This window comes from Arachis ipaensis, chromosome B2 (assembly GCF_059453495.1).
Source record: "Arachis ipaensis isolate K30076 ecotype BB chromosome B2, ASM5945349v1, whole genome shotgun sequence".
Classification (NCBI taxonomy): Eukaryota; Viridiplantae; Streptophyta; class Magnoliopsida; order Fabales; family Fabaceae; genus Arachis; species Arachis ipaensis.
Window position 1 is genome coordinate 112,145,339 of NC_142437.1, and position 10,029 is coordinate 112,155,367.

Consider the following 10,029-nt stretch of genomic DNA (forward strand, 5'->3'; position numbering starts at 1 on the left):
AGTATTTTTAAAAAAAATTAATATTTTTTATAATTGTGAAGAAGAACTCAAAATTGATTTTAAGTAGCAAATTTTTTTAATTTTATTCTAAAATAAATCTATCCGATAAATAACAAAATGTTTACTTTCTATTTAAAAATAAAATTAAATTTTACTCATACAAATAATAAATATATACCAAAGAATATATATTTAAATAATATTTTGTTTGATAAAACAAAAGAAAGAAAAAGTGGCAGTACGATATATAGAACGTTAATAACTAGAGGAAGGGTGTTTTGGTCAGATATGGAAGATAAAAGCAGCCGTACGGAGAAGGACAGGTATGAACGGAAATAATAAGTGGAAAAGCGGGAGGGTAAGAAGGTAATTTAGGGGCTAGTGAGTGGCTTTCATTATCTGATGCAGATGACATATGGTGGAGGACTATATGAGGAAGGACAGATTCAAGTGCGGCCAGTACGATGGCCAGGACCATTCCTTGCCCCATAATTCACACTAACCTTTTTTCTACTTTTCTTGCTTAAATTAATTATTTATTTTTAAAACAACTTTTTCTTCTTCTTGTTATCTTTCTTATATTCTATTATATATATAAAATTTCTTACATGTTGTAAAATAAAATTATATCATTTTATTAACAAAATTTGTATTTTTTTAGAAAAATAATAACTTTTAAATAATTAATTAAAATTTAATGAAAAATTGTTCAATCAATATTTTAAATAATAAAAGTTGTCTTTGAAATTAGGTTTTGACAACATCAATATACACAAATTTTATTACAAAATTTAATTATCATTAATTTAAATAATTATCTATGACATATTAAATTAATAATTATATACTACTTACAAATTTAGATAACATGTATGAAATTACAGTCCAAATCTAAGGGCGGTCCGATGAGAGATAAACAGATTTAAAAGAAATTATATATATAGAGCAGAATTTTCTTATTGATTGTAAGAAATGTTATTATATAAAAGATTTTTAAATAAAGAAAGAGAAAAGGTTGCGAAAAGTCCAAAGTTTGAAAATAAAAAAGAATTGCCGTACTTATAGGGGCTAAAATTTTTATATATGAATAATTTTAATGTGAAATACAAAAATATTTGATGATTTTGGTGTTCTACAGGGTTGTGGTAGTAGCACAAAACGTCACTGACGTTTTGCAATAAATTTTTTTTTTAATCATCAAAGAACAAAACTTCACTGACGTTTTGTAATAAAAAATATTATTTTAATTATTAAAACAGAAAACGTCACTGACGTTTTGTTAGAAAAATATTATTTTAATTGAAGAAACACAAAACGTCATTAACGTTTTGTAAATGGCCATAGTTGTGTTTAACACACAATTTGGTTCATGACGAAGGATTTCACCTCTAGTGATACAATATTAAAAAGAAAAAGTTCTACTTATAGGTGGCCTTGCATAGTACCTGCCTGACTCAGATAAGAACAGTTGGAGGGGGAAAAAAAACTTTGGTGGTGGGTGGTGCCATGATTATGAGAGAGAGAGAGTCAAAATTCCACAACAAACATAGATCAGAATTTTAGGTCAGGGATGTTGTGGCTCATAAACGCACTAACCTGCTCCAATTTATTTTCTACTTATTTTTTTATGCTTAATCTATTTTTTGAAAAAATAAATTTATGCTGTACAGTACTACACTTTTTTTTTGTTGATAATGTGAGTTTGTGGTGATGGATGTGATAGTAATATTTAGATGACCTAATATTATTGATTTAACCCCGGACCGTACATATTGCTACTTTGGGTATTTATCTTCCATAAATAGCAGGTATGACTCTCTTGGGTTAAAAATAATTTATATGGTATAAAATTGAGTGAAATTCTCAAAATGGTTTTTTTTTTTTTAATATGGATAGGGAATTTGAAACTAAGGATGTCATTGATTTTTACTCTTATGTTTGATATTTTTGTTTATACAATTTTAACGAAAAATAAAAAAGTGTATTTATTAATAAAATCAATCTTTCAAGTGGATAATTATCAAGTTTTCATAAATATTTGTATAACATCGACCATTAATTACTAACAAACCAATACTTCGAGGATCAAAATGGTAGTTAATTAACTAATTTTTTGTAATAACTATTCTTAAATGGCTAAAAGAATTTATTACACAATATTTAAAGATAAATAAGATAAAATGAAACAAATCAGTTATTTTGAATATTTTTTATGTTCTTCAATATGTATTTTTAAACAATTTATTTGTAAAATTTAACTCAAAAATATTATGTTGCACATTAAAAAATCAATCACTAAATTAGTCATTATATATTTATGTATAAATATATATATTATTTAACTCATTTTTTATTTTTATTTTATATTTTAATATATATTTTATACTAATAATTAATTTAATAATTTAATAATTAATTTTTTATATATACATAACTATGAATCTAATTATATATCCCTTCTATTTTAAAATAACTATTATTTACTACCGTAAAAAGGTAGAAATTATTTTTTATATAAAAAAATAAGTGGTGTTTTTGCATAATATTATTATTTGGGGTTTTCTTAATATTATAGATGTGCTAAAAAATTGTGTAACACGTCTCTATGTACACATTAATACTCCTACATATTGAATAGAAAAATGACATGTGTCTAACACGTATTTTTTGTGTCAAATAAAAAAAAATACGTGTCCAACACACACTTTATTTATGTAAAATCGAAGGGAGTAATATGATCAATATTTGTTTGTTTTTTTTTTTTTTTTTACCGAATATATGAAAACTCGAACTCGTAACCTCTTAATTGAGTATGGAGAAACTATATCATTTGAGCTATTGCTTTTTGGCGATCAATATTTGTTTGTTACTATTACATAATTGATTGAGAATATAAAAGAATCGCATTATACAAAAAATCCAAGAACAACCAGGGAGTGCGAATATGAGAGGGGAGGTTATAACTAATAATTCATATACAATTCTTTCGTAGTTAACTAGTTGCACAATTATACGTTTTCTGAACAAAAATAATAATAATAAAATAAAAGGAATACTAAGGAATTAATAAATTTTATTATTTGTAGTCGTTAATTAATTATTATTAATATTTTAAATAATATAAAATTATATTTAATAATATAAAATTATTTTTTTATTTTATTAATTAAGTACTAATTAAATTTTAATAAAACTGCTAACTTTTTAGACTTTCTCATCAAATAAAATCAGAAAGATATAATTAGTATTGATATATAATATAGTATTTTGATAATATCTATATGTGGGAAGACACGCTAAATCTTTTCTACATTATTAATATCAAATATTTGTGGATGCTATATAATGATATCTAACACTTGTGAACATGTGATCAAGATCTCTTCATCCAAAATAGGATGTTTGGGTGGAAAAAGTTAGGTACGAATTTTAATATCTTATATAACATGATGTACACTATATATGATTTGGGAATACATTTGATTTTGGCATCAAAATTAATTAGCAAATTATAAACCAAAGTTTGTTAATATATAACTTACATAAGGTGCCTTTGCTTTTTGGTGCTAAAAATTCACAAAGTCAGTTTATTCAATTATCTTGAAAATCTGTTTTGGAAAGCTAAAAATTAAACTACATATTGTATGTATAAAAAAAATGCATCCTTAGAAAAAAAAAACTGAAATGATTAACATTAAATTTAAGAATTTAATTTTAATATACTGATAGTATAAAATATTTTACACAATTATCTAATTATATTCATTTTTTTAATTAATTATTCATGTAGTTAATAAAAAAAATAATTATTTTTATTAATATGATATTATATATATATATATATATAAAATTATTTTACATTGACAAGATATCAAAATTAAATTATAATTTTAATAGTCACTTTTTATGTAATCGATAATATCAAAATAATAAGTTTATTTTTGAATATTTTGGTAAAAATGATTTTTAAAACAGTAGTACATGGTTAAGTTGTCTTGAAATAATGTTACTTACAATTATAAAAAAAAAAAACTAAAATTGTTAATTTTAAAATATAATTTATTTATATCATTTTGTTTAATCAACTTGGTAGCTTGAGCTTTAAAAAACAACTTCTTCCTCTCTTTTTTTAATGTATGGAGGGGGAAAAAAAAAACTGTTTTGGGGCAGTTGCCAATCAAATGAACCGAGTCTCAACTCTGAAGTACTAGAAAGTATACCTTTTGAAAATTCCGGTAATTATTAGTGGCAAATACTATTCATCTAAACTATATACACCATTAGTGAAGATTAATGTTTAAATATATATATCAGTGTTTGATTGATTAAAATTGATAGATATTTTAATCTCTTTCACATAATTATAAAACAGAAAAAATTAGATATAAAAATATAAATTAAACAAGCCTTAAATTTTATTTTTAATAACAATATTATTCTGCCCATAATTTTTATATTATATTTTTATGAATTTATTAAAAATGAAAAATATATATTTTCGGAAATTACATTAGTCAAATTTTTAACCAATTAAAGAACTCATAAGCTTCACCCGGAAAAGTAAATAACATTAATAAATTAGTGTTTGAATGTGGGGACTAATGATAGACGCAAAAATCTATGGTCAACAAAATTGTTCTATGTTCTGTACCCAATGGCTCGTACTACGGATATATACTGCATACATCACGAATAAGAATAATTAAAGCAACTACATAAGAAAGTTCTCGATCGGCACCAAAGTCAAAGACTCACTCAACTCTATACTTTTTTCCCACTTGCCTTTTGTTGCAATGTTATCGTTAATTGATTGGTTGATTTGGTTAAAAGTATTTAATAATAAAATAGAATAAACTATTAAAATGATTCCTGAAAATTTACCATAAAAATAATTTTAAAAATGTTAACGATAAATAAAATTAAGAGTAAAATGATAACTTAGTCCCAAAAATATTTGTGTTGTTGGCCGTAATTATTTCTGAAGAACCAAAATTATTACTTAAATTTTTGACAATTGTTTTCGTTGAACACGTTAAATTTTTCTGTCAAAAATCACTTGATGTCGTTAATGAAAGGGAAAAACAATTTCTCTAATTTTAAAATTTTGAAAGACTAATTTGTCTTTGATTTTTTAAAAATTTAAAAGATTAACATATGTAATAATTAAATAATGTTCAAAACCACTCGATCAATAATAATTTACCTATTAATTTTAATGTATTAATTGGTCTTGTAGATATTCCTAAACAAGTTAGATATAAATTTAGAGTTTATGCTATGAATACTATAGTTATCAAACTTGATTCGATTCGACCGGTTCGATTAAAAATTCGGTCACTTAACCAGACCGAGCTACTAATTAGACCGTTCAAGCATAAGATTTTGTAAAAACTGATTCGATCCAAACGACTTTCAAAAAAATCGATAATCCAAACGGTTTATATGACCTAGACCAGGTCATGTTTTTTTTTTTTTAAATGAAAATGACGTCGCTAAACACCCCCACCTCCCAAGTTGCTCTAAAGCGGATCATCCCATCCCTAAGCTCGTTCAATATCTCTCTTATTTTTCGAGTCTTATCTCTTTTCTCATCACTGATTCCTTCACCTTTAAGCTCTTGCACAGTTGCGTTCACTGTTTCGGACTCAAACTTGTCGTCGCAGCCAATGTCGTCACTGTTTCGCATTCAGTTACGTATTACAAGAAAAAATAATATTTGTAATAAAAAAATTGTTACAAAAAACTGAAATTTTAAAACAAAAGAAATTTGTAACAAAAAAAGATTGTTGCAGTATGTCCCGTTACAAAAAAATTTTGTAATAAAAAATGGAACGGTTACAATTCAAAGTAATATTTTGTAACAAAATTTTTTTTATACAAAAACCGAAATTCGTTATAAAAGTGATAACAAATTTTTATCTTCAAGATATTTTTGTGACAATACTTTTTTTTATCATAAAATTTTGTTACAAAATATAATTTGATTTTGTAACTTTTTTTAGTTACAAAAGCACAATATTTATTTTGCAACAATTTTTTTTAATACAAATTACATGCATAATTTACTAAATTATTTTTTTAATTAACTGATATATTAACTACTTCACTAAGCAAGTCAATATTTATATAATATGTAAAAATATAGATAATTCAAACATGCTTTATTTAACTAAAATTATTTTAAAATAAAATAACATAAGTGACTACATTGATTTATTCTACAAGTTATATTTCTTACACAAGTTCAACCAAAAGTTAAAAGTATAACATATATTAGTGTCTCTATGAATCAAAATGTTCTTGAATCCCTTAGGTAGCATGTTGTCACCATTTTAGTACTCCTGGAAATGAGAAAAACCGAAACAAAAAAAATTAGAAATAAGATATAACACCAATTATAATTTTTTCCATTAACTTTTATCCAAAATTTTTAGAAAAATTTTGGCATAACCTTCCTTAAAACTTGGATATTTCCACCGTCTACGGTTCTATCAAAAACAACCAATTAATTACTTACTTCTCAACCAATACACAACTAAATTTATCAAACCAAATAATAGGACATTATCCATATAGAATTAAACTATACTAATAATATAGGGCAAAAAACCAGAATAAACCATGGGAAGTTGAAAATTACTTAAATAAGCCAAACTGAAATTCGTTTCTGCAATGAGCCAAACCCTATATTTATATAATTCGAACCAGTGTGGTTCGAACTCAATTCATTAGTAATTCGAACCAGAGTGGTTCGAATTATGAAGAGGGAAATTTGTTCAAGTAAATCGAACCAGGGTGGTTCAAATTACTTGGGAAGAAAACATATCACATAATTCGAACCACACTGGTTCGAATTATATAGGGAGAAGCTGCATCAAGTAATTCGAACCAGGCTGGTTCGAATTACACAATTTGAATTCGAACCAGTCCGGTTCGAATTAGTGGTAGACAGTGCAGTATATATATGGTTCTAAACGTGAGTTGCTCTCATAGAGGGTGTAATATGGCTAGTGAGGAGAGTTTTGGGGTTTTGGTTCACCATAGAGGATCCATTAAGAGAAAAACTCGCTCTGGTGTGAAGTTCACAGATAAGGATCCTCTCTGTATCGTGGTGAAACCAACGACGAGCTATGATGATCTTGTTAGATCCGTGCTGATGAAACTCGGTCTGGAAGGTGCGAAGCGAGTGAAGAAGTTTTTCTATCGCATTCCAATCACTGTCTTGCAGGATACGGTGAAGTATGATTGCTTCACGATTGGTAGTGATGAGGACCTGCAAGTCATGTTTCTATGTCGGAGGCAGTTTCCCGAGGTTAGGACACCAGAGTTGTTGGCAAAGTTGGTTGATGTGGTATCCAGCTCAGGGGGTTCGAACCGGAATGCCACCACTGAAGCAGCGGCAGCCGGTTCGAGTTCAAGGCCTGCCGTTGCTTCTTCGTCCGTCCCTGTGTACGAGCCAGCGGTCGAACCAGTCGCCTCCCCGTCTTTTGCTGTTGATCTGAATGATGGAGTAGGCGATGTGGTAGGATCAGTTGATATACTGCCGAACGCTTTACAGGGAGTTCCACCGGTTGGCGTCGGTGACGGAGTGTTGGGTGATGTAGAGGAGGACGACGTCGAGCCGGATATGATTGAGGATGACAGCGGCGACGAGGTTGGAGCGACTGAGGCTGCATTGGTAGTCGGTGGTTCTAGTTCTGGCACACAGCAGTATCCACCACATTTTTCCTCTTTGGACCTAGATGCCATGAGGCAAGAGGGTGTATCAGGGCACTCTGTTGGATTCGGAGCTAGAGATGCTGAAGGGACTGCTGGTTTGACAGAGTTCCAGGTTGGTCAGCAGTTTCAGGATAAAGACGAGGCCCTATTAAGTGTGAAGACTTACAGCATCCGGCGAGGGGTACAGTACAAGGTTGTGGAGTCTGATCATCGCCGTTATGTGGGCAAGTGTTCTGAGTTTGGGAATGGGTGCACATGGTTGATTCGACTGAGCCTGCGGAAGCGCAAGGGCATTTGGGAGGTGAAGCGGTACAATGGACCTCACACTTGTCTTGCGACCTCCATCTCGAGTGACCACAGGAGCTTGGATTATCATGTGATTTCCGCGTTCGTTATGCCAATGGTTAGGGCCGATGCATCCGTCAGCATCAAGGTGCTCCTAAATGCGACGGCAGCACACTTCGGGTTTAGGCCGACTTACAGGAGGGTCTGGATGGCGAAGCAGAGACAATTGCCCTCGTATATGGTGACTGGGATGAGTCATACAACGAGCTCCCCAGGTGGGTTTTGGGAGTCCAAATGACGATGCCCGGTACTGTTGCAATCCTACGGACGAGCCCCGTTCGAGTTAGTGGACAAGTAGACGAGTCTCAAGCTTTTTTTCACAGACTTTTCTGGACGTTTCCACCGCTCATCCAGGCATTTCGCCATTGCAAGCCTTTAGTTAGCATTGATGGGACCCATCTGTATGGGAAGTACGGGGGTACTTTGCTCATCGCGATTGCACAGGACGGGAACTCCAACATTCTACCCGTTGCATTCGCACTGGTAGAAGGTGAGAATGCAGAGTCTTGGTCATTCTTTCTCTCCCACCTTAGACAGCACGTGACACCGCAGCCCGGTCTTCTGGTTATATCGGACAGGCATAACGGCATAAAGGCTGCGCTTGAGGCTCCGGACGGGGGTTGGTTACCTCCATCTGCATACCGTGCATTCTGCATTCGACACGTAGCGGCTAATTTTGCCCTTACCTTCAAGGGCAAGGATGCACGTAGGCTTCTAGTGAATGCCGCATATGCCAAGACCGAGGTTGAGTTTGATTACTGGTTTGATATTCTTCGGTCTGAAGACCCGGCGATGTGTGAGTGGGCGAACCGGATTGATTATTCCTTATGGACTCAGCATCGTGACGACGGATGGAGATTCGGTCACATGACGACGAATATCTCGGAGTGTGTGAACTCAATCCTAAAGGGTGTCATAAACCTCCCTGTTTGCTCTTTGGTGAAGGCAACATATGGAAGGCTTGCGGAACTCTTTGTTCGCAAGGGTAGAGAGGCTGAGGCCCAGATGGGAACCGGACAGCAATTCAGTCAGTACTTGGTGAAGTGTATAGAGGCCAACTTGAAGAATTCGAGGTGCTTCACGGTGACTTTGTATGACCGGGATAACTCCGAGTTCACCGTAGCCGAGACCACCCCGACGGGCTCTTTCTCATTGGGTACCTACAGAGTATCGCTTGCCTCCAGGACCTGTGACTGCGGGTACTTCCAGGCACTTCATTTCCCGTGCCAGCACGCACTTGCATGCTGCGCCTACTCACGGGTTACCTGGTCCTCTTATGTTCACAGCGTGTATCAGATTAGTTCAGTGTTCCGTGTGTACCAGATGGGATTCACACCGCCGATACCGGAGGGATTCTGGCCACCTTACGACGGGCCAACCGTGATCCCGGACCCTGCCAAGAGGCGGGCAAGAGAGGGTCGTCCGAGATCCACTAGGATACGGACGAACATGGACGAGGCAGATCCGAACCGGCCAAAGAGGTGTGGCCTTTGTCGCCAACCCGGACACACCCGCAGGAGTTGCCCACAGCTTGGAGGACCGTCTCACACGGGGGGCCAGTAGTAGCGATCTTGTTATTGTTAGTGTTTATTGATTTTATTTTTCATGTTACTTGTTATTTAAGATGATTTGTGTTATCTGTTTATCCTTTTACCTTCTAGTAATGAAAAAGTTGCATCTGAATTTGAATTTGGTTAGAAATCCCATGACTGCAAAAGTTGATAACTACAGTGTCATATGATTCAATGATAATACATAGTCACTAATCCACTAGGTAAATAACAGATTTTTAAGTACAATAAAATGAGCATACAACAAGGAAAAATAGATCTAAAGTAAATCATCTAAAATACATGAGTGAACCCTAACGTCCAAAATACATGAAATGTAAATCATCTAAACAAGTGGGAGCCTGTCCCACAACGACGGGGAACCCGTGGCCTCTGACCTCTGCGGATGAACGGC

General features: G+C 32.5%; 1 pseudogene; it reads left to right on the forward strand.

Moving 5' to 3' along the window:
- The first annotated feature begins 6,964 nt into the window (after nucleotides 1-6,964).
- On the forward strand, nucleotides 6,965-9,627 carry LOC148575240 (uncharacterized; annotated as a pseudogene).
- Nucleotides 9,628-10,029: the final 402 nt, after the last annotated feature.